The sequence below is a fragment of the Musca autumnalis genome, unplaced genomic scaffold, assembly GCF_047663935.1.
Source record: "Musca autumnalis isolate F117 unplaced genomic scaffold, ASM4766393v1 scaffold_5, whole genome shotgun sequence".
Taxonomy (NCBI): Eukaryota; Metazoa; Arthropoda; class Insecta; order Diptera; family Muscidae; genus Musca; species Musca autumnalis.
The window spans coordinates 90499067-90522968 of NW_027412088.1; the positions used below are offsets into that span (position 1 = coordinate 90499067).

The 23902-nt window shown below is 35.8% G+C and overlaps 1 protein-coding gene across 4 annotated transcripts in view; it reads right to left on the bottom strand.

Annotated features, from left to right (window-relative positions):
- The window catches only part of LOC141387260 (uncharacterized), a 56973-nt gene that overhangs the window by 32156 nt on the left and 915 nt on the right, over positions 1-23902 (bottom strand). The gene's annotated exons all lie outside the window — the stretch shown is intronic.

The following is a 23902-nucleotide window of genomic DNA, read 5'->3' on the forward strand; positions in this document are numbered from 1 at the left end:
AAGGTTGTCCTTGCGGCTCCCTTTACGACGGTACATTTTTTTCTTGCGTAAGTCCATAGTTCCTGAGATATTGGCCTAAATGTTTCTAGAAACCCTGACGGCGTCAACCAAAATGGCAATTCCGCAAGATAATTCTCGCAGTGAGTTTCTGATTGGTGCACACTTTGCACATCATATTATTTCATCCAGTCATGTATCAGGTTGGAATATGGGCTATATCGGTCCACTTCTTCGGGTACCTCCCACACAAAATTCGAAAAAAAGTGAAGTTTAAGAGCTCCTCTCGCATCGTTTTTATTACAGAAATAATTTCCTTTGGGGGTGAAAGACCTTGGTGAGTATATTAAGAATCCCGAAGGACAGATCCGCCGTGAGTCGAACTTCCGAGTTATGGCGTTATTAAGTTTCAGCTGAAGACCCTATAAGGCATCTGAAATTAGCGTTATATCTTTGTTAACTTTTGTTTTAGCTTATTTATGAGATGACATGTCTTCAGTCAAATTTAATGAGGATAATTTTCGTAGAGCATTTCGACCTTCTAACTCGCTTTCTTCAATACACTTTTCGTCCTTTATTTTAAGAACCGCTATGAAAGTTCCATAAGATGACGTTTTTCAGATTCGAAATGTTCTGCAAAAATGTCGCTCAGAAAATTTTAGGTACGGTTCTCATGGACAACTTATCGATATTGTCGCGTTTTCATTATCTCAGGAAGTATGGACTTACTCCGAAAAACATTGAACCGTTGCACTGTGGTCCCAGCCGGCGACAAAAATACAAAAATCGGCTTCTACAAATTATGATTGTAACTATTTAAATCTATTGTAGACACATCAAATTTTAGTATTCCGGCTTTCTTTTTACAACTTCTAACGGTACTAGTTAAAGCAGAGCTACAGAAGTGAGCATTTCCATTTGAAGAAATTGAGACATTAAAACTTCCTTTAACGTCGAGTCAAATACTTAACTATGCCAAATATCGGGAGTTAACATGATATAGGACTATACCAAAATGTGGACATATTTTGATGAATTTTGTCAGGTATGTTTGATACAGATTATAAACTCTAAATGCCAAATTGCAGCACATTCAGTTGGAAAATATGGCCAAAATCGTGAAATTATAAAAAAAGGGGGGTACGTCTATATGGGGGATATACCAAAACATGGACTTCTATTGACCATAGACCAACGCAAGATGTTTAATACCACCAAAGAACACAAAATGTCAAATTACGGCGAATTCACTTCAAAAATATGGCCAAAATCTTGAAATGAATAAAAAACTGGAAGTACCGTTATGGGGGGTCTATACCTAGGAGTGGACCAATCCTGACGAGTTTTGGGGAAAATTATCTTCTAGTCGCTACGAGTTTACTGTAAAATTTTCAGATCGATATCTTGATTAGAAATATTTTTGTCGCTCTCTCCCATACAAACTAAACCACAGTGCGTTGTAATTGGGACTGTGGAAACAACCTCAGCAAAAAATTTCAAGTAGATCCGAAACGATATTCGTAATCATGTGTCTGATACATAACTAGATGAAATAATACGATGTACAAAGTTTGGACCAATCAGAAACTCCCTGTGTTTACACCATTTTATAGAAAAATTTCGATTTTTTGGAAAAGGATTTTGTGGAGACTTCGGAATTGTTTCACACTTGAGCATTCTCAAATGGACAATTAAGCTTCAATTCTAAATTATTCTATAAAATTTATAGTGGTTCTTGCTAGATCGATAGAAAATAATTATAAATTTCAAAATTAAGAAAAAACATTTTGAAATTAAAACAAGGGTTGGGAGTTGTGTCCACATTTTTGCTTGGAGTCATGTCCGCTTTGAATTACGGACGAATTTTGGGAGTAATTTTTCGGCAACGTAGGCCCAGTACTTCGTATTATATCCTTCTTATTATTTTGGCTCAGTAAGCCTTTTAATTCGGAAGTTATCCTCTCAATCATACCTCAAATCGGGAATGAATATGAGATTCGATAGTAAACATACTGAAACCAAGGAAACCGAAAAAATAGGTCAAAAATTGAAAGGTATGGGTGTGGCGTGCTCTTAAAGACGACCATTTTTCGCAGTTTTGGAAAATGCGTAATTTTTGCAAATTTCTGAAGAAAGAAATAACTATTTTTTTGAAACTATAACAGATGGCGTGTTCATTGTGTTGATACCCTACACCACTATGTGGGGAGGCTATTATAAGTTGGTTTTGACCCATACATATACATACCAAAATGAATGTCTCGACGAGCTATCGACGAGTCGATTTGGCTATATATGTCCGTCCGTCCGTCTGTCCATCTAAACATTGTAATCACGCTATAGGTCGCAATTTTAATCCAATCGTCACCAAATGTTGGTGATAGTCGGATAATATTCAAGGGTCGGAATGAGCAAAAACTTATTTGGAGAAAAAGTGAACATTTTATTTCAAAGCTAATATCTCCGCTTCTATATGGGGTATATCATAAGCAAAACCTGCTAATGAAAGTATAAAATATCACCTTTGCAAAGATGTACCGTAGGCTATAGTAGGTGGTCAAACAACGAAGATATCGCAATAGCTGCTGATAGAACCCAAATTTTCATTTTTGCGATTTTAATAATAATGACGAAAATCACAGCTTTGGTTGGGGACCTTCCAAAAACAAAGTCTGACTAAAGTAGAAAATCCCATCTTTACAATGATGCAAACTAGGTCGGCGTAGGTGACCAAGTAACAGAGATATCGCAATAGTCGGTAATACATCCCATTTTTCCATTTTTTTTTTTTTGTAATCACGCTACAGGTCGCAATTTTGATCGGATCGTCACGACTATAGCCTTGGCTCACTTGTTTTTTAGGTAGGTAGGATTGTTGTCTTTAAGAACCATTTAGACGAAATTAGCTATTTTATTTTTCCTCATGTATTAAATTTTGGTGAAGTTACAACTTTAGTGGACTAAAACTTTTAGGGAACAGCTTAGAACAATGTTACATTTTCACAGAATGATGCCCGAGAGTGTCCTGGTTATTGTGCTAAGGGAAATTTGTTTCCGACAATTTCTCTCTGAATTCGTACTGAAATCGGAAGAAAAACATTGGTATATTCAAAGTGAAATTTACTTCCGACATTCGATCAGAATACGGAACGAAATCTGAACGAATTCTCCTTTAAAAAATTTACAAATCGGAACGAAATATGAACGATTTTGCTTCCGAAAGTATTTAGATGTGCCAGACATCCGACATTTGGTTTGCTGGGTTAAGACACAGTTCACAGTTTTCTCATACATACATATTTTTTCCATAACACCCCGAAGTTACAATGGAGACTTTTTTCATATCAGTGAGTGCACGCCGATTCATATTGGCTTGAGCCTACTTTTAATCGCCGAGTTCGAACGACGAGGGGAATTGCCGCCGCCGAAAATGGTGATGTTCTAGTCAGGGATTGAACCGCACACCGTCTGCGTGCAAAGCGGACTTGCTTACCACTGCACCACGTCGGCTCTCCAAGCAGTACAATTTATTTCTCTTTTTGAACTGTCCAATTTGAAAAGCCTAATTCCAGCTGATTGGGTTTAAAATTTTGTTTATGAAGATATTTTACAATTTCCTCATAATTCGTCCGGGCCTCCCACTGGCTACGTCGGTGTCTCACGGTACACTCTAAACCTTTTACAACAAGTTGCGACACAAATGTGCGCAATTATAAACATATTTGTTGAAACACGATTTTTACGCATAAAAGGTTTAAATTTTAAGCATTTATTGTTGCATATTCATTCACTGGTTCACAATTTCAGCACACTCTATGCGTTAAAATCGTATTTCAACAAAAATGCTAAAAATTACGCACATTTGTGTCGCATCTTGTTGCAAAAAGTTTAGAGTGTATGTCACATGGCGATTTTGCATTATCAGTTTACGCACGACATCAATGTTTTCTGGAACAACGCCCGTTTTTGGACGACCTTTGTTTTTGAGCGAGCGTCGGCCACGATTGAATTCATTAAACCAGTTTTTCACAGTGCTATAAGATTGTGCTTCATCGCCATACAAATATTTAATTTCATAGATGTACTCTTGCCGTGATTATCCACTTTGAAAATTATACGACGTAAATGTTGACATGTAAATTCCATTTTTTTTTTGTTGGCAAATTGACATTTTCAAGTCGCTGTAAACAGCGAAACCTATGGTCGTACGTCAAACTGTATGTTTAGGCAAAAAATAATGTCAAACTCCCCAAAGGAAATGTTAAATGGCGCCTGACAACACTTGGTATTTCCTGGGCCAAAAACTTATCCAGTAGCCCTCGTATTGGGTCCCATCAACATGGCATAGTTGGCATTACTGTCAAAAAGCTGTCTACTTCCATTACATACCACATCATTTACACAACCACAGAACACAAACATTTATGTATACGGAATAGGAACTACATATTCATTTACATAGCCATTACGACTTTCATTCTAAATGCACAAATTTTTTCTCCTCGTTCGTTATCCTATTTCTATACACGTAAATATGCATATATGTATGTATGTTGTCAATGTAGGTCAATTACAGAGCCCAACAAGTAACATTAGATTTCATTGGAAAGGATTACCAAATAATTTTTTTGTATGAAAATCTGATTGCAATCAAAGTATTGACAGTAACGAGTTGTGACATACCAGAAGAAAAAATTATTTTTTAAAGAATTTGGAAGATGGTTATCCCTTTGTATGGGCTATTGGCAACATAGCTCTATAACCTAAAGTTTTCATGTTATGTTCATGTTTTACTGACGTGTAACCGTTTTTTGTTTTTGTTGATGCTGACGGGTCAAATGACAAATTATCAAATATCCTCTTTTGCTATTGTTCCTCATTTGGTCAAAGGCCACTTTATTTTGTTTTCCTGAAAATGTCTAAAGAAAAAAAGTATTATTTTCAAGTAACTTGAAAAAAGGAAGACCGTGTCGTTGAATAAATGGTAAATGGGTTATATTTTTAGAAATCAGTTATTCACCTTATGAGTCAGTGTTATTATGTCGTTTGGAAGTGATGAAGGAAAAAAAGGGTTTGTTATATCATGTTCGCCATAAAAAAATAATTAATATTCTACCAACAGTCATGAAAAGGATACACGTGAAAAAGTAAAAAATTAACAATCTGATGATTATGAAAATTTAACGAACTGAATGAATATTATTTCTAATGTTTGAATTTTTAAAACTGTTAGAAGCAGGCAAAATGTTTCATCAGGTGGCAAGCCAATGTTATTGAAGAGAAGTAGAGTTTTACACAATTCTACAGAAGGAATATTGAGAAATGATAGGATACTAGTTTTTAAACTGAATTTAAGCGATTTTTAATTTTTGTGGGGAGAATAAAGAGTGGAACTATAGTGCATCTACGAAGTTGATATATATTCAACAGAAATTAGAGCTGGCAAACCATCGATGGGAATATCGATATTATCGATACTTAATGTTTTACGCCAATATCGGTGAATAGTTTTTTAAATCGATACTATTGAACATTTTGTCATCACTATAGCTCTATTCCTTTACCTTCAAGAATCTTCAAGTTTTACGACTTTTTACTTCAAAAGCGTTCCTTTACTTCAGACACAATACAATTTGTATAGGAGCGTTTTACAAGTTTTACTACTTTTACCAGTTTTATAATATCATCATATTTCGCATGTATCACGTATTGAGCGCATTCAAAAGCTTTTTACTAAGTTTGCTCTTAAATCACTCTTCCCCCTAAATCTCCCAACATATCGATCCAGAAGTTTGTTATTGGGTTTACAGAGCCTAGATTGTCGAAGAAAATGTCAATCTGCCACATTTATTTATGATTTAACACGTTTCACTGCCAAGGGCATTTTCAGAAAACCTTTTAGATTTATAAAAATTCTCTACAATTACTGAATCAAAGTGAAATTGAGTACAACGTAAATCTATGTGATTCAGAACATGATTTCAGCGATGGTAGTAACGACATTTATGGGCCTTCTGAAGATACAAGTGATAGTGAAGATGAAGTCATCTCCGAACCTGAAGACGTCTACGAATCTGATGATAATGACGATGATTTTCAAGCAACAACGTCAAATGAGAATGCTGGTTTGTGGACAGAAGTTCAACACAATCCTGAATTATTTCTTTTCGAAGAAAATGTTGGTGTGAAATTAGATACATCAAATTTTACAGTGCAAACGCTGGTGGGTTTATTTTTTTCGGATGAGTTTCTTGCATTACTGGTAGAACAAACTAATTTATATGCTGCGCAAGAAATTGCAACATGGGAAAATGGGAATCAAAATGCTATAAAAAAATCTAAAGGGATATCAAATTGGCAAGACGTAAGTGCTACAGAGATGAACGTTTTTATTGCACTTTTATTGCAAATGGGACCTTGTACTTTTCCACATTACTGGAACACAAACAAGCTATATAATGTAAACTTTTGGAGCACACATATGAGCCGCAATCGATTCCAGTTGATACTTCGTTATTTTCATTTTGTTTATAACTCACAACCATCTACCGACAGATTACACTGTGCAACATTTTTAAGGTGATCTTGTGCAAACAATTCGAACTGAGGATTTTTGAAAGTACAGACCCAAACGACAAGAAACCCTAGATGGGTTTTGTTGTGTCAGAGCTCGGATTCTATGGCCCATCTAAACATGGTTAAATATTGAGTTTTTAAAGAAATTCGGGGCTCTATCTCTGAAACCAATGCGAATCTTCTTTTGACCTCTGAAGCAAATTTGTAGATAAGGACAAGAATAAAATATTTGGAGAAATAATGAACTCGAAGAACTACATTTATTGCCTCAAAATTCAAAATATATGCAAAAATTCCACATGTTTAATACTTTTCGCACCGTATCTCCAAAACCGTTAATTTTTTCTGAATATTTTCCTTTGGAAAAATATTCCCTGGAATGTAATACACATCTCTTCAGAACATGTCATTGTTGTAAAATGTCTCTATCCCGCTCTTTTCAGTACATTTTTCAACGACGATTTAATAAAAATGTCAATAATGTAGTGAAATCCGAAATGCGAGAATAAACTGTTGGTGTGAACTGTGTTTGAAATACGTGTTGTAAAAGATATGATGCAAAATACTGCTGAAACAACATGAAGTAAGCATTTTAGAGTTTCAGAATGTTCTAAAGAATTGTGGAGAACTTTATTTGGAAGATTTTTGCAAAAGGTTGCTTGGTTCAACTCTCAACAGTTTAGCCGATACTGACCAGCATTTCAGCAATTATGTAAAATTTTCTATATTTTATGTGGTTTCTTCAAGAGATAAGTTCTACTAGTTTAGGGCTACAATATTGCTAAAGACAGCAAGGCCAAATTCCTATTCGTTTCTGAGATAAAGGCCTGATAAATCCAAAAAAGTGAAGATTTAGCCCGATTTAGATGAGACCATAAAATCCGAACTGGATCTGACAGGACAAAACCCAACTAGGGTTTTTGTAGTCTAAATATGTACTTTCAAAAAATCCATGCTAGAAGTTGTTTGCATTTTCAGTGTTGCATAGTGTATTTCAACTGTACAATTTCTTAGGAAATCCACACTTTGTAATGTCCTATAACACCAAGGCCAAAATTGCGTTAAATATGTCTATGGAATGGTAAGGTCCTTTCCTTTGCTAGGTACTTCAAAAAAGTAAAAATTACGGCTTCAATTTCCCTCTCTGGCCTATACAGTGGGAAGGTTGGGACATCGTGGCGTCATCCACATGTGTGTTTGGTTTTTTTTTGTATGGAAAAACGCCGAGACACGTGTCTTCTTTTTTGGCCTTCTATCACGCTGCGGTGTTAGCGTTATTATGGTTTCCACGATATCCTGTTAAAATAAAAATTTTAGCGACAAGACGTGGGTTTGTTAATAGACCAATTCTGGAGCCCACTTCTGACTTCCAATCACGATCCTGTTTGTATTAATATTCTGGATTCCAAACTGTGTCTTTTAAATACACATATTCTGGCGACCAAACGTAAATTTGTTTATAGAAAAGTTATGGCATCCAATCGTGTTTATTTTAACAAAGAAACTCTGTCGCGCAAAAGGGTTGTTTTCATAGAGAAAAATCATGGATATTTTCAATGACAAATGCTGGCGATCAAAGATTGGAATTTCATGCAGAAATTTTCATAAAGAAACCAATCGTAGTCATTACCCCAAAGATATGTTGGTGCCCAATCCTGGAAAAAAGAAATGTTGTTGCCTAATAGTAAATCTTATCATAAAGAATATCTGAAATCCAATAGCGGATGTGTTGATAAAGAACTAATGCTGAGCAATAGCGAGTCTATCCGTCATGAAATTCTGGCGCCCAATAGTGGTTTTGTTAATGCTAAGTTCTGTCGTTCAATCGTGCATCTGGCAATACACTAATTTTGGCATTCAATCGTTGGTCTTCTCTTAGAGAAATTCTTGTTTATCCTCGTGGATCCTTTAAATTGTTCAGGAGCAAGCAAAATTCTTGCAACCAGTCTTGAATTCTTTTAAAATGTAAATCTGGCTCCGAATCCAAAGTCTAAACATGAATACAAAAACTCTTAGGTTGTGTAAGGAATTCTTCTTTTAGCAAAAATGCATGAACGCAATTTTGCCTTTAGGCTAATGAGGAAATTTACACACTTTCCTACGGCCAGAATGTGGCTCATCGAAATAAAGTCCAAGTCTGTATGGACGAAATCCGTTTCAGTCTGTCTGCATTGCTGGCAAGCCTGATAACTCTCGAACGGATCAACCCATTCTATCCAATATTTTGCCCTCGTAATATTTTGTTCCAACTTAAAACAAGTTCGAAGATTGACTATATTGGTCCACTACATCGGAAACCTTCCACAGAAAATTTCCAACATTTTCAGAAAAGTGCAGTATAAGACCTGCTCTCGAAACGTTTTGATTTTTTGCAACAGGTTGTTCCCGGGGCCCCTATTACGACAGTAAAAGTTTTTTTCAGGGGCAAGACCATGCTTCCTGAGAAAATGGCCCGGCAGCTGTAAAAAACGCCCACAGCCACCATGAGCAGTGGCTTGTGCGTAGGAAATCGTAATATTTCTGTGAGTCTTCGATAAAGTTCGAAGATTGTGCTTATCGGTCCACTTTCGGTACCTTCCCTTTTTAAGTTCAAACATTTGACTTTGAATTTAATAATACATTGTCCAAACATAGTTTAATCTCGAAAATGGGCCTATCGATTCGCTCTTGAGGGTGACTCCCTCACAAAGGTTCAACATTTTTGTTTAAGTGCAGTTTAAGCTCTGTTCGAGGATCCTTTGAAAATTTTTACTGAATATACTCCTTGTGGTCCTGTTTGCAGCGATATTATGTTTTTCGTCGGCAGGTCTATCTTACCTGACATAATAGTCCAACAGCTCTAATTTATACGGTGATCAACTGAAATGACTGGTGCGCACAATCTCTAGTGGAAGAAGTTGTGATCATTGATCCAAATCTATATTTTGTCGGCAAGTTCAGACGTCCAAAAAGGGCGACAAATTTCTGAAAATTCTCTAATTACATAATTTTTTACGAAAAGTATTTTGTTGGTGTAGCCGGTATTCGATCTGTCCATTCAATTCACACAGGCTAATGATATATATCTGCAAGTAAAACTGTCTGATACCAATTTAATCGTTGAGATTTTGAGGAACAATAATCGGTTTCCCATCAGTTTTTTTGTTTGTCTTAGCAAAGTCCTTTACCGAAAATGGAAATAGAAAAGTTGACCAAATCGGTTACTGTCTTCGAGAGTTATCGTGGCACCATTTTAGATAAAAATTTTGAACTTTTGTGGGGGAGGTACTGAAAAGTTTGGACCCATATTGCCCATCTTCGAAGTAAAACTAAGTTTGCACTAAATATTACGAAGGCCAAACATTGGACCGAAACGATTGATCCGTTCGAAAGATATGGTACGCTCCAGCCACTACGCATGGTGCCGTTGGGATTTTTACATCGTCAAATCGGTTATTCCATTTAAGAGTTATCGTGCACCCAATTTTTTCCGAAAAATTTTGAACTATTCTGGAACTTTTCGTCCTTAATTACTGAAATTATAAGCATTTTAATATTACCGATTTTTGCCGCTTGCTCCAAAAATGTTTTAGAGAATCACACTACTGATAGAGAATTGTCGGGATATATGCATAGTTTATATAGCTCTCATAGAATGTTACCGGCTGATTTTCGGTATTTTTAAGTTTCAGCCACATTACCTTCAAAAATTTCGAAAATCTGGTTTTAATATAATTAATGGTGGAAGGTATAAAAAGTTCGGCCAAAAAGTGACGTCATTGTAGTTGCTGTTAGAAAAAAATAACAAGTCCTAATTTTAGTAATTGTGCCACAGTGTGTAGTGTGTTTAGCTACTAATCAGAAGTTCACATGTTTAAAATGTGGATTGAGTGGGTAATTGTACATAAATTCAGATTCAACAGTTCTACAAATATAACATGCATATGTTTTTTCAGCTAATTTTCCGACTTTAAGTAGCAATAGAATAACAACTTATTGGGTGCGACATGTTCTTGTTAAAATAATGGGTCAGTAGTTTGACCCCTTATGTGGTAATGAGATTGGTTTTGCTGTCCACATTAGGTTTATTGTCACATTACTAAGTTAACTTATAAAAATATACCAAACTTTCTTTGTAATCATAAACCTCATTTAAACCTCATTTAGTTTAAGGTCGGATAAAGGTATTCAACATTATGTTACTTTATTCCGTTTAAAACTTAACGAACTTTAGTTATTACAATTTAACATGAAGCATTATCAGTTTGTATTATCCTTTACTGTGTACATATGATTCTAACAGCTTTTATAAATGCAAACAACGGCATCAAACATTCATTTAACTAACTCATTAATTTTTCATACCATCAAGTATAATTTTACTCCTCATTTTCTTGTCTGCTGGTAGAATATTAATTATGTCTCTTTGAGGGGAGGCATATGAAAAAGGCCATAAAAACTGACTCACAAACTGAATAACAAAATTTCTAAAAATATAACACATTATAACCACCGTCGTCGTTTTACTTATTTCCAAAATACTTGAAAATTATACTTCTTTTCTTTAGAATTTTCAGGAAAACAAAGTAAAGCAACAAAGGAAAATTGAAACGACATTTGATAATTTGTCATTTGACTCGTCAACAAAAACTATTTACATTTCAACTAGACAATAACAATAACTAAACAACTTTAGGTCAGTCAATGTCCTCGATAGGCATTAGCCGTCCATGACAAGTGATAACCCTCTTTTCAATTCTTTGTAAGACAAATTTCTTTTGTTTTGGTTTGTTAGAACTCGTTACTGTACTACATTGATTGCAATCAAATTTCAAAACAAAAATGAAAAAGTTACTTGTTGGGCTCTGTAATTGACCCACATCGATGACACACATCTACACAAAAAGGATAAAGAAAGAGGATAAAAAAAGTTGGCATATTTACAGAAAAAATTCAAATGGCTATGTAAATGAGTAGTTCCAATTCAGACGAAATGTTTGTGTTCTTGGAAAAGTGATGTGAAATGTAATGGAAGTAGATAGTTTTTTGTCTGTAATGAAATGTTGATGGGTACCAGTTAGCAAATTTTAGTCATATGACTTACAGTATTACAAGTTAAATATGATTTCTCGATCAAAGTACACGTTCTTCATATATTTATCATGGAGAGTGTTTATTTACATTTTATCATTCCATTTTCTCATTTTGAAATACTTGTCCGTACACAGAAAAAAGCCATCCCGGGAATTTTGATTAAAAGCTTTATCACCATATTTTTGTCGAATGGCGATAAAATATTACGAACATAATGGTAAAATGTTTATCTAACATGAAAATGTTACTAGAAAGCGATCAATAAACGATTTCAAACAAATAATTTATTGAAATTTGTTTATGGTTATTAATAAATTTCTATAGTTAAAACTGTTTACAACGTTTGTCGCATGTTCTCGCTCTCAAGAGCGAGAGAAACAACCTTTTTAGAGCATAAGGAGAGCGCTACAACAATGTGCCGTGTTTTTCTTGAGATGTGAGTGTCGTTGCTATGTATATTTCAAAGCATGGTGATGGAATTTTTGCGGTATGGAGGGATGGTGCGTTTGTGTGGCATTTGGCTTGTTTATTTAGAGATAGTTTACACTATCTATCAATGTCATATGACACGAAAAAATACCATTCCATATCTACCCAAGGAGGCAATGTGGAGACGTAGTTTTTTTACATTTTTGCTGGTGTGGACCCACAGAGTAAATTGCGTAAGGAAAATCTCCAATATTGCACATATTAGCGAATATATAATGATGGAAAATTTATTGTCATATGACATTTACATATAGTGTAAACTCCCCCTTATTTGTGCTCGGGTGAAGGCTTGTATGCATACAATAAGTTTCTTACTTTTTTTGTTGCTGATTTTTATGAACCTAACAAAGGAAGAGGGAAAGAAAAAAAAACGGTACGAGTTCTTATTTTTTTCTGTTTGGTGGTTAAGGAAGGCAGATAACATTTTTAACCATCAGTTTGGATTATTTTGGCAGTTTCTTTAAAGCAGTCGTTGTATGTGGATCGGTAGTGCAGAAATAAATCTGAGCTTGTGTGTTTTCGTAAACTAAAGGTGCTTTTCAAGTAAATTTAATGGCCATACATTTTATAATGGAATTCACGAATATGAAAAAGGATAATAAGAATATTTTTTTGGACAAAGAAGCAACCGCATGTGATATTGGTAATAACATCAAAACATTTTATATATTTGAAATATGTATTGACGAACTATTTCTCACATTACAGATACCCATTTTCTGCTGATGATTTTCAATGTGGCAGAATAATATGTTTTATTTCACAACGTTTAATGATGTTCCCTGTATTTTATATTTAAAAGTGATATATGTATTTGTTTTCTTATATTAAAATTAATGTGTGGCACTAAATAATTATGTACTTATGTTATTAATTATTCCATTCCGTTTTTCTTTCTTTCATCTGTTATTTTTGATGTACCTATGCGTCTGTTGTTGCTATTGTACTTGACATTTCAATTAAATAAATAACCACAACCATTTATAAATGTGTGTATGTATCTTTTTTGTGAGATTTGGGTTTGTATTTAAAGAAAAAACAACAAAATAATTGTAAATATTAATATTTTTATCGATTGGAAAAAATTCATTCAAAAATTTGTTTAATCAAGAAAATGTTTTGTTTTTATCGAGCAAAATATGGAATATTTTGATAAATATTTTTGTCAATATGTGAAATATTTCATCAGTTCAAAATAAAGAAAATCGATAAATACTTTAATCAATGTTACAATTTTATATTATCAACCTGTATTTTTACTTTGTGATCAAATAATTTTATCGAATTTTGTCAATAGGACAATTTTTTTTTATCGCCGGAAAATCGATACATTTTTGATCGAATATTTGAATTTTTTTTATCAAATGGCTACAATTTTTCTTTCTGTGTATATACTTTAAAGCGGCTAAATGATAATTTCGGGGAGTAAAACACCTCTTTATACATTTGTTTATGGGAGGTCTTGACTGCGACATAAGAATGGCAATCGAATTTATCATAGGGTGCTATCTTCTTCATCCCACAAAAGGAAGGAAGCTATTTTGCGTCACGCAACATCTAACAGTAACAATAAGAACCTGATTGAAAGTAACTGAAAACCCCCTCCCCTAGTTTTTACTCAATTCCTATATCCACAAATGCCGTTAATAAACTTTGAAGGCAGGATAACCCAAGTACATTAACCGATGATTGAGACTCCATCAACAGCCGATTACTCTAAGGACAGTTTTGTCGAACGTGCTTTGATGTATCTTCGCAAATTCGTGGGACGAGATCCGAATTTGCATTCTGAGAAGGAGGTCTTCTTCATTATAAGTAAACTCAGGTACATGAGAAAATTCGCGATAACTTATATACAGAGGGAAAAAAGTTGATTCAACATTAGCACAGGCGTGTTCATTTTTTACCTCGGTTGTTATATTTTTTTGAATCTGACCACTTATGGTGCCAACCGCAAACGTGCTCCCTTTGACCACGGTACTTTGACACACGATCATGTGTTGTGTTGTTCACAGTGACCTGCAAAAAATATCATTTCATAATTTTTCACAACTTTCGACTTGGATAATCACGGTAAGAGCGCTTCGATCAATTTAATTCATAAATATATGTATGTCGACAGAGGACCATCCAATAGTACTATGAAAAACTGGTTTAATGAATTCAATCATGGCCGACACTCGCCAAATATCGAAGGTCGTGAGGGTCGTCCAAAAACGGCAGTTGTGCCAGTAAAGAAGTAAGAAAGTATCATTCAGCGGTGCTGACAGAGATATACCCTCAGCCACTGACCCAAACAAAAAACAAAACCAAACCAAACGCAATAATTATGCCGTATATAAAATATGTATATTGATTTTGTATCACGAGTTTGCTTTAAAATCTGTATGTACCGTAATATGGGGCTATACCAAAATCATTGATATATACCAAACATTTTTAGTAACCAAACTTCTTCATAAAGGACTCGAAATATTAAACTACGTTAAACTAAGTTTGGAAGAAATTTTTGAAAAAGTTTTAGAGTTATCTTGCACGATAGCTATTTGAGTATGTACCGGCAGGGATTTGAAGCTTGGACCATTATCTCAGGAAGTATTGACTTATTCCAGAAAATGATTGTACCGTTTTAAATGAGGCCGCTAGAACAACCTACTGAAATAATAATCTAAACGATGCGAGAGGAGCTCTTAAACTTCACTTTTTTTCGAATTTTGTATGGGAGGTACCCGAAGGAGTGGACCATAGCCCATATTCCATATTCCAACCTGATACATGACTGGATGAAATAATATGATGTGCAAAGTCTGCACCAATCAGAAACTCTCTGCGAGAATTATCTTGCGGATTTGCCATTTTGGGTGGTACAGTCAGGGTTTCTTGGAACATTTTGCCCAATATCACAGGAAGTACCCAGCAAACCAAATGTCGGATGTCCGACATATCGAAACAGTTTCGGAAGCAAAATCGTTCAGATTTCTTATCGATTTCTATACGAATTCGTTCAGATTTCGTTCCGATTTCGGAGAAAATGTCGGAAGTAAATTTCCCTTCGAATATGCTAATGTTTTTCTTCCGATTTCGTTACGAATTCGGATCGATATGTCGGAAACAAATTTCCCTTCGCACAACAACCACCTTTTGTATATACCTAACAAGCAACATTTTAGTTTGTTATCGAAAAACAAAATGGTTGGTTATAAAATTCGCATATACATTTTTTTAATATTTTAAATATAAATGCAACATATAATAATTCAAGCTAGTGCTGATAGACTCAACATATTCGTACACAAAGTTTACATTGTTCTACTATACAAAATGATAACAATAGTGAAAATCATTAGATATCTTTGAAATTATAATCTTCCAATAAAAATTACAACAAAGAAAATTTATCAATAAAAAAGAGGCATCAGAGAAAAATTTTTTCCTTCGATAATCATACGAAATTGTTCCAAAATCGTTCAGAAATCTTTACGAAAGTTCTGAAGATACGCCAGATTTTCATACGACATTATTCCGAAATCGTTCAGAAATCTGTACGAAAATTCGGAGGAAAAAATTCGCAGTCCGAATTTCCCAAGGATTTTCTTCCGATCTCGTTGCGAATTCTAACCGAAATCGATCCGATTTTGCTCCGACATTTCGTTCCGAAATTATGTCAACCACTTCATACAACGTTCGTTAAGATATCGTTACGATTTCGGATCAGATATCGGACGTAACGTCCGAATTTTGTTCCGATTTCGTTACGATATCGGTACGATTGGTTTGCTGGGTAAGGACTTGCGCAAGAAAAAAATTTTACCGTCGTAAAAGGAGCAGCATAGACAACTTACTGAAACAAATTTAAAAACGATCCAAGAGGAGCACTTAAACTTCACATTATCCGAATTTTGTGCGGGAGGTACCCGAAGGAGTGGACCAATATAGTCGATATTCAAACCCAATCTATATTTGCAAAGAATAAAACGATGTGCAAAGTTTGGACCAAATCGATTGCTCCCTTCGAGAGTTATCGTTCACACCATTTTACAGGCAAATTTTGAACTTGTGTGGGGGAGGTACCCGTAGGAGTGAACCTAACTTAAACTAAGTTTGGACGAAATATTACGATACCCAAGATTTGGTTCGAGTGTTATCGTGCGCACCAGCCAGACAGACGGACGGACATGCCTAAATCGACTCCAAATTTCGATGAGGCACATATTTGGCCGTATCAAAGTGCATGATAATAGTTAGCCTAAAGTTAGTTTAAGTTCGAAGATGGTCCATATCGGTCCACTCCTACGGGTACCTCCCCCACAAATGTTCGAAAATGTTCGGAAAATTTGTTCGCACGATAACTCTTGAAAGGGAGTAACCGATTTACTCCATGCTTTGCACATCCTGAAATTTCTACCAGACTTAGATGAGGTTCCAATATGGACTAAATCGGTCCACTCCTTCGGGTAACTCCCACACAAAATTTCGGAAAAGTTCAGTTTGGACCAGCTCTCGAATCGCTTTGATTATTTATTGTAACACCTTCTATTCACTGCCCATACTTCCTGATAAAAAAGCCTGAAAGTTGTAAAAAAAACCAATAACACCGTGTATAGTTGTTGGAGCGCAAGATAACTCTCGAACGGATCTGCCGATTCGGTCCAATATTTGGCCTTCGTAATATTTTGTCCAAACTTAGTTTAAGTTCGAAGATAAGCCATATCGGTCCACTCCTTCAGGTTCCTCCCCCACAAATGTTCAAAAATGTTCGGAAAAATATTGGTCCGATTTGGTCCATACTTTACGCATCCTAATATATCTACCAGGTATAGATCAGATTCGAATATGGACTATATTTGTCTACTTCTTCGGGCACCTTCCACAAAAAATTTCGGATAAGTTCACTTTAAGACCTGCTCTCGAATCACTTTGATTTCTGTTAAAGCAACTTGCATTCGCTGTCTCAATTACGATGGTAAAAGTCTTTTCAAGGGCAGGTAAATTCTTTCTGAGAAAATAGCCCGAAAGTTGTAAAAATCCCTATGGCACCATGTGTAGTGGCTGGAGAGCACTATAGCACTCAAACTGCTCAACCGATTTGGTCGGAAATTTGACCTTTGAAATATTTTGTCCAAACTTAGTTTCAGTTCGAAGATGGGCCATATCGGTCCATAAAATCCAGTACTTTCCCCCAAACATTTAAAAAATGTCACTAAAAGGGTATGCACGATACACTTTCTTGAACGGGGTAACCAATTTGGTCCAAACTTGCGATCTTCTAGTATTTTGCCAAAATTTAGTTTAACTTCCAAAAATGGACCATATTGGTCCTCACCTTAAGGTACCTTCCCTACAAAAGTTCAGCATTTTTGTTTAAGTGCAGTTTACGGTCTGTTCGAAGATCGGTTGGAGATGTATACCGATGCTATTCGTTGCGGTCCTGTTTACAGCGATATTATGTTTTCCGTGGACAAGTTCATGCTACCTGGCATACTGGTCCAAATGTTATTCGATGACCCACTGAAATGACTAGTGAGTGTGATATCTATTAAAATGATATGACTCCCAAAATAAGATACACTTTCATAATGGACTATGGCGGTCCATTCCTTCAAGTACCACTTTAGAACTTTGATACATTTTTGTCGTCAAGTTCAAATGTCCAAAAAGCGCCACTCATTTCTGAAAAATCCTAATCCTGTTTCCAGCAATATTTCTTTGGTATGGGGTTTAAGCTTTTTGTTTTTCTACAGGAAAACAACCAACGTCCATTCTTGGTATTTTCACTTATTATTAAATAAACACGTTTATACATAACAAAGTGCCCGCTACATCGTAAGCGGAAAGGATATAAAAAACAAATAAACAATATAAAATATGAAAATGGCGAACACTGAAAATTTTATTGCACTAATACCAATTTTAATCAATATTTATTGTTATTTTAGTACTGTTCGTACCTCTTTAGTTCGATTTTCAAAAAGATCAGCCTAAATCCAAAGAATACACATTCCAGCACTGTCTCTACACCCAACAACAAATTGAGTGCCATTAAGTACTCTTCGTATCCATAAGTACGATTTTCCAAAACTACCTCAATCCTTCACTTCAAAAGTAACCTTAATTCCAAAAAACAGGATTCCAGCGCAATCAAATCCAAATTGTACCATTTGGTATATTTCGTGCCCATAAGTACGAATTTTAAAAACTACCTGCACGTCTCAATCCTACACTTCAACCGTAGTCATACCAAATTCCAGGATTCCAGCTCTATCCGCTCCCTCAAATACCCACTGTACCAAATTTAGTACCATTTAGTACTTTTCGTAACAATAAGTACGAATTTCCAAAACTACCTTAATCCTATACTCCAACAGTAATCTCAATTCCAAATTTAACGATTCCAGGTCTATTCGTTCACTCAAATCCAAATTGTAAAAAATTTAATACCATTTAGTACTTTTCGTAACCATAATTACGAATTTCCAAAACGTCCAGTTTTATCCGTCTCCATTGTACAAAATTTAGTACCATTTATACTTTTTGTACTCTAAGTAAGAATTTCCAAAACTCCTTAGTTCTACACACCAACAGTAATGTCAGTTCCGAATTTCAGGATTCCAGCTCTATCCGTTCACCCAAATCCAATTTGTTATTATTATTATTATTTGTTATTTGTTATATTTATTATTATTTAGCACTGCTCTTATGTGTACGTACGAATTTCCAAAACTACCTCAATCCTACACTCCACCAGTAATCTCAATTCCAAATTTCGAGATTCCAACTCAAATTTAGTACCATTTAGTACTTTTCGTACCCATATGTACGAATTTTCAAAACTACTTCCATTCTACTCTCTAACATCAGCCTTTATTCAAATTTTAGGATTTCAGCTCTATTCGTTCGTCTGAATCATAATTGCATCAAATTTAGTACCATTTAGTACTTTTCGTACCCATAAGTACGAATTTTCAAAACTACTCCCATTTTACTCTCCAACAGTAGCCTTAGTTCAAAATTTCAGGATTCCAACTCTATCCGTTCGCCCAAATCATAAGTGTACCAAATTTAGTACCATTTAGTACTTTTCGCACCCATAAGTACAAATTTTCAAAACTACGTCCATTCTACTCTCCAACAGTAGCCTTAATTCAAAATTTCAGGATTTCAGCTCTATCCGTTCGCATAATTGTTCCAAATTGTACCGAATTTAATTGTAATTTTCATAATTGTACCAAATTTAGTACCATTTAGTACTTTTCGTACACATGTGTACACTTTTCCTAAACCACCTCCTTATGTCAACCGTACCTTTTAACCTTGATTCTCACACCAAATTTCAACCCTTAACCTTTATCCGTTCACAAAATACGAATTGGCACCAAATTTAGCACACTTTAGTACTTTTCGCACACTTATAGTTCGAATTTTTAACAACCCTTTGGTACATCTTTCCTGCACTCCATCAGTGACCTTCATTCCAAATTTCAAAGTTCTAGCTCTACCGCCAAATACAAACGGTACCATAAATAGTACCTTTTAGTACTTCCAGTTCGAATTTCCAAAAACCCAGCCATATCTGACTCCTTCGGACCAAGAGTGATCCACATCCAAAATTTCAGGATTCTAGCTTCAGCCGTTTCGTCTGGGCGTTGATGAGTCATTAAGTCAGTCAGTGAGTCAGTCAGTCAATCACTTTACTCTTTTATTAATATAGATATGAACTCTCATCCCTACTAGGGCGCGTGTCGTGCCGCGAGTAGTGCGTGTTCGTGCCTTCTCGAAAAACGCCGTGTTTGTGCGTGAATGTGCATAAAAATTTTAGTCCGTGTTCGTGACTATTTTTTAGGCACGCGCCCATCTCTAGTCCCTACATCCTACCATCGCATACAAAGTGCTGTCGAGCATACTGTGTAATCGTCTAAAACCTATGGTTAATAAAATGACTGAAATATGGTATGTATTTAGTATTCGACGGTATAAAACCTGTCTACAGATAATTGTAGGTACAGATGTATGTTTTAAAACATGCCCCCATAGAAGAGGTATTGTGGGTTCTCAGTTTCGAAGGTACAACGATACCGCTCGAAGTCTTTTAAAGGTTTAGTCTACTGTAGTGACTGTAACTTTCGGATAATATTTCGGATTATCAATGGGTTGAAAAGATCGATATCTCATTGGTATTAAAGAGCTTAATACTTTCATAAACAAATGGCAACTAACTGTTCCATTATAGTTCAATACAACTCGAGGTAGAGGGTATGAAAAGTTCGACTCGGCTGAACTTAACGTCATTATACCCTCAGCCTTTAGGCTAGAAAGGGTATATACACTTTCATACGGGCAAAATGTGCCTCATCGAAATAATGGTTTTAGACCCCAAGTATGTTTGGACGAAATGTGTTTCAGACAATTTAGGGTTGATTTAGCAATGTCCGTCCGTCTGTCTGTCTGTCCGTCTGTCTGGCTGGTGCGCACGGTAACTCTCGAACGGATGAACCGATTCGGTTCAAATTTTGGCTTTCGTAATATTTTGCCCAAACTTAGTTTAAGTTCGAAGATGGGCTATATCGGTCCACTCCTTCCGGTACCTCCCACACAAAAGTTCGAAAATGATCGGAAAATTTGTGCGCACGATAAATCTTGAAAGGAGTAACCGATTTGGTCCATACTTTGCTCATCGTGAAACCTGTACCAGACTTAAATTAGGTTTCAGTATGGACTCAATCGGTCCACTCCTTCGGGTACCTCCCACACAAAATTTCGGAAAAGTTCAGTTTAGGGCCATCTCTCGAATCGCTTTGATTTTTGTTTTAGCAACTTGTATTCACTGCCCCCCATACGACGGTACAAGTTTCATTAGCGGCAAGTCCATACTTCCTCAGAAAATAGCATGAAAGTTGCAAAAAACCCCTATGACACCGTGTGAGGTGGTTGGAGCGGATCTGCCGATTCGGTCCAAAATTTGTGTCTTAGTAATATTTTGTCCAAACATATTTTAAGTTCGAAGATAAGCCATATCGGTCCACTCCTTCAGGTACCTCCCCCACAAAATTTCAAAAATATTCGGAAAAATTGTTCGTACGGTAACTTTTGAAGGGAGTGGCCGAATTGGTCCATACCTTACACATCCTAATATATCTTCCAGATATAGATCAGGTTCGAATATGGACTATATTTGTCCACTCTATCCGGTACCTCCCACACAAAATTTCGGATAAGTTCACTTTAAAACCCGATATCTAATCACTTCGATTTTTGTTGAATCAACTTGCATTCGATGCCCCAATTACGATGGTAGAAGTTTTTTTAGGGGCAAGTCGAAACTTCTTGAGCAAACAGCCCGAAGAGTGTAAAAACCCCCAATGGCACCATATGTTGTGGCTGGAGATCCATTTCCATAACGGTCAATGTCGATCTATTCCTTTTAGATCCTTAATCCTAATCAACATTTTTGTCGTTTCATACGCCCAAAATTTGTAAAACCCTCTAAATACATACGTTTTTTGGGAAAAAATTGTTTTAATATACACAGGCTGAGGGTATATCTCTGTCGGCCAAGCCGACTGATACTTTTTTACTTGTTTTTACTTGTTATACCCTCCTCCATAATATTAATTTTTTTCTATTACTCCAGGGATTTTTGGTATTGCAAATAGGCTATGAAAAATTACACAAAACATCAGCTTCTCTATATAGGTATGTAAAAAGAGTTAAGAGTCAGGAATGGTATTTGGTCTTCATTTGGGGTATTAAACATTCCATATGAAATTTGTCGGTATAGGTCCACGCCTTAATAAAGTCCCTATAGAACGTATCTCCCGATTTTCGGTGTTTTGAATGTTGTGGTCTCACTATTCCTCTGAAATGGCTGAAATTCGGTATTTAGTCTACGTAGTGGGTATAAAACTTTCCCCCAGAAACTTGACGGTACAGGTCCACGCCTTAGTATAGCCCCCATAGAACAATACCTCCCTATTTCCGGTATTTTGAAGGTTGTGGCCTCAATATTCTACCGAAATGGCGGACATTTGGTATTTGGAAATCGTTGAAATTTAGTATTTGGTCTTTATTTGGGGTATTAAAAGTTCCATATGAAATTTGTCGGTATAGGGCCACGCCTTCATATAGCCTCCATAGAACAGTACCACCAGATTTTCGGTATTTTTAATGTTTTAGCCTCATTATCACATCGAAATTGCTGACATTTGGTACAAAGTCTTCGTTGGGGCTATAAAACTTTCTCCCAGAAATTTGTCGGTATAGGTCCACGACTTAATACAGCCCCCATAGAACGGTACCTCCCGATTTTCGGTATTTTGAAGATTGTGGCTACGGCAATCCACCGAAATGGCTGAAATTTGGTGTTTAGTCTTTGTTGGAGGTAAAAGCCTTTCTGACTGAAATTCGTCGGTATGATCCACGTCTCGATATAGCCCCATAGAACGGTACTTCCCGATTTTCGAAATTCTGATGGTTGTGGCGTCTATATCCCACCGAAAGACTTAAGCTGAAAACACATCCAACGTTTGAGTAAAGTTTTGTGTTGGGCGTTGAGAAAGAACAACAACAACAGGGCGACGCCGACACCAAAGTCCAGCGTTGATCTGTTTGCCGGCATATATTTCAAATGAATTTGAATTTTTCGGCATCATGCCCATGGATCATGGATGTGTTTTCAGCTTTAAATTTTTTATTTAGTCTTCCATTGGGCTATAAAATATTCAGGAAGAAAATTATCCGTATAGGTCCGCGGGTTCATATATCCTCCAGAGAAGCGTACCTCTTGATTTTCGGTACTTTGAAGTAGTGGAGGGTATAACAAGTTCGGCCTGGCCGAAATTAACGCCGATCTTACTTGCTTTTATTATAACATTCTCATTATCAATAATTCTTCATTGTAAATTTTTTTCATATTCCTTTTAACATAACATTAATTTTAATACTTAACGACAATGATAATTATGAATTTGTATATTCCTAGTTCTCTGTCTCATTGTAAACCTCTTTAGATTAAGATTCCTCTCAATGGTGGAGGGTGAACAAAGTTTGGCAGAGACCAACTAAAAATCGTTTGCTTGTTTTACTTACTATTTTCCTTTGTGATATTACAAAAGACTGTATTAAATAAGAGTAGAATGAGGACCTGTTGTTTAGAAAATTCCGTTAAACCTTTTACATTACATGAACATAATTCAACCCCCTCTACCGTCATCAAAGACTAATGGAATTTTGTATAACATTCAGTTTATAATTCTACGAAATAGAGGTTATCGTTAGAACAACACAATTGTTTCCTTTTGTGTGTATTGATTGCCAAACAAGTGAGAGGGAGGGAATGGTGTGGGGTTTTTATTTGACTTGAAATGGCAACAGATACACTTTTGTTATTGCTGCTGCAGCTGTGGTTATGGTACTGCTCTTGGCAGTCTACAACTTTGGGGCACTATTGTGCGTAAATTCGGTCGTTGAGTTGGTCGTCATCGTCGCCAGTAGTATGCGAGTGTGTGTGTGCGTCTCTGTCTGTGTCAATTGTGTATGTATAACAAGTTGTGGCGGGAAAATCGATAGCAACCCCTCTCCAAAACATAGCCTCAGGACAAAATAAGGACTAAATCTTATTTACTACCACCACACTCTCCCTTACACTCTACTCCATTCTACACTGAGGCATAAAAACTTCGAAAGAAAAAAGAAATGTTAAAGCAAAACTGTTTAGCAGGTATGTTGTTTTCATGTGTTACAGCTTTAAGTTATTGTCTTCCGAGTTGTTTTT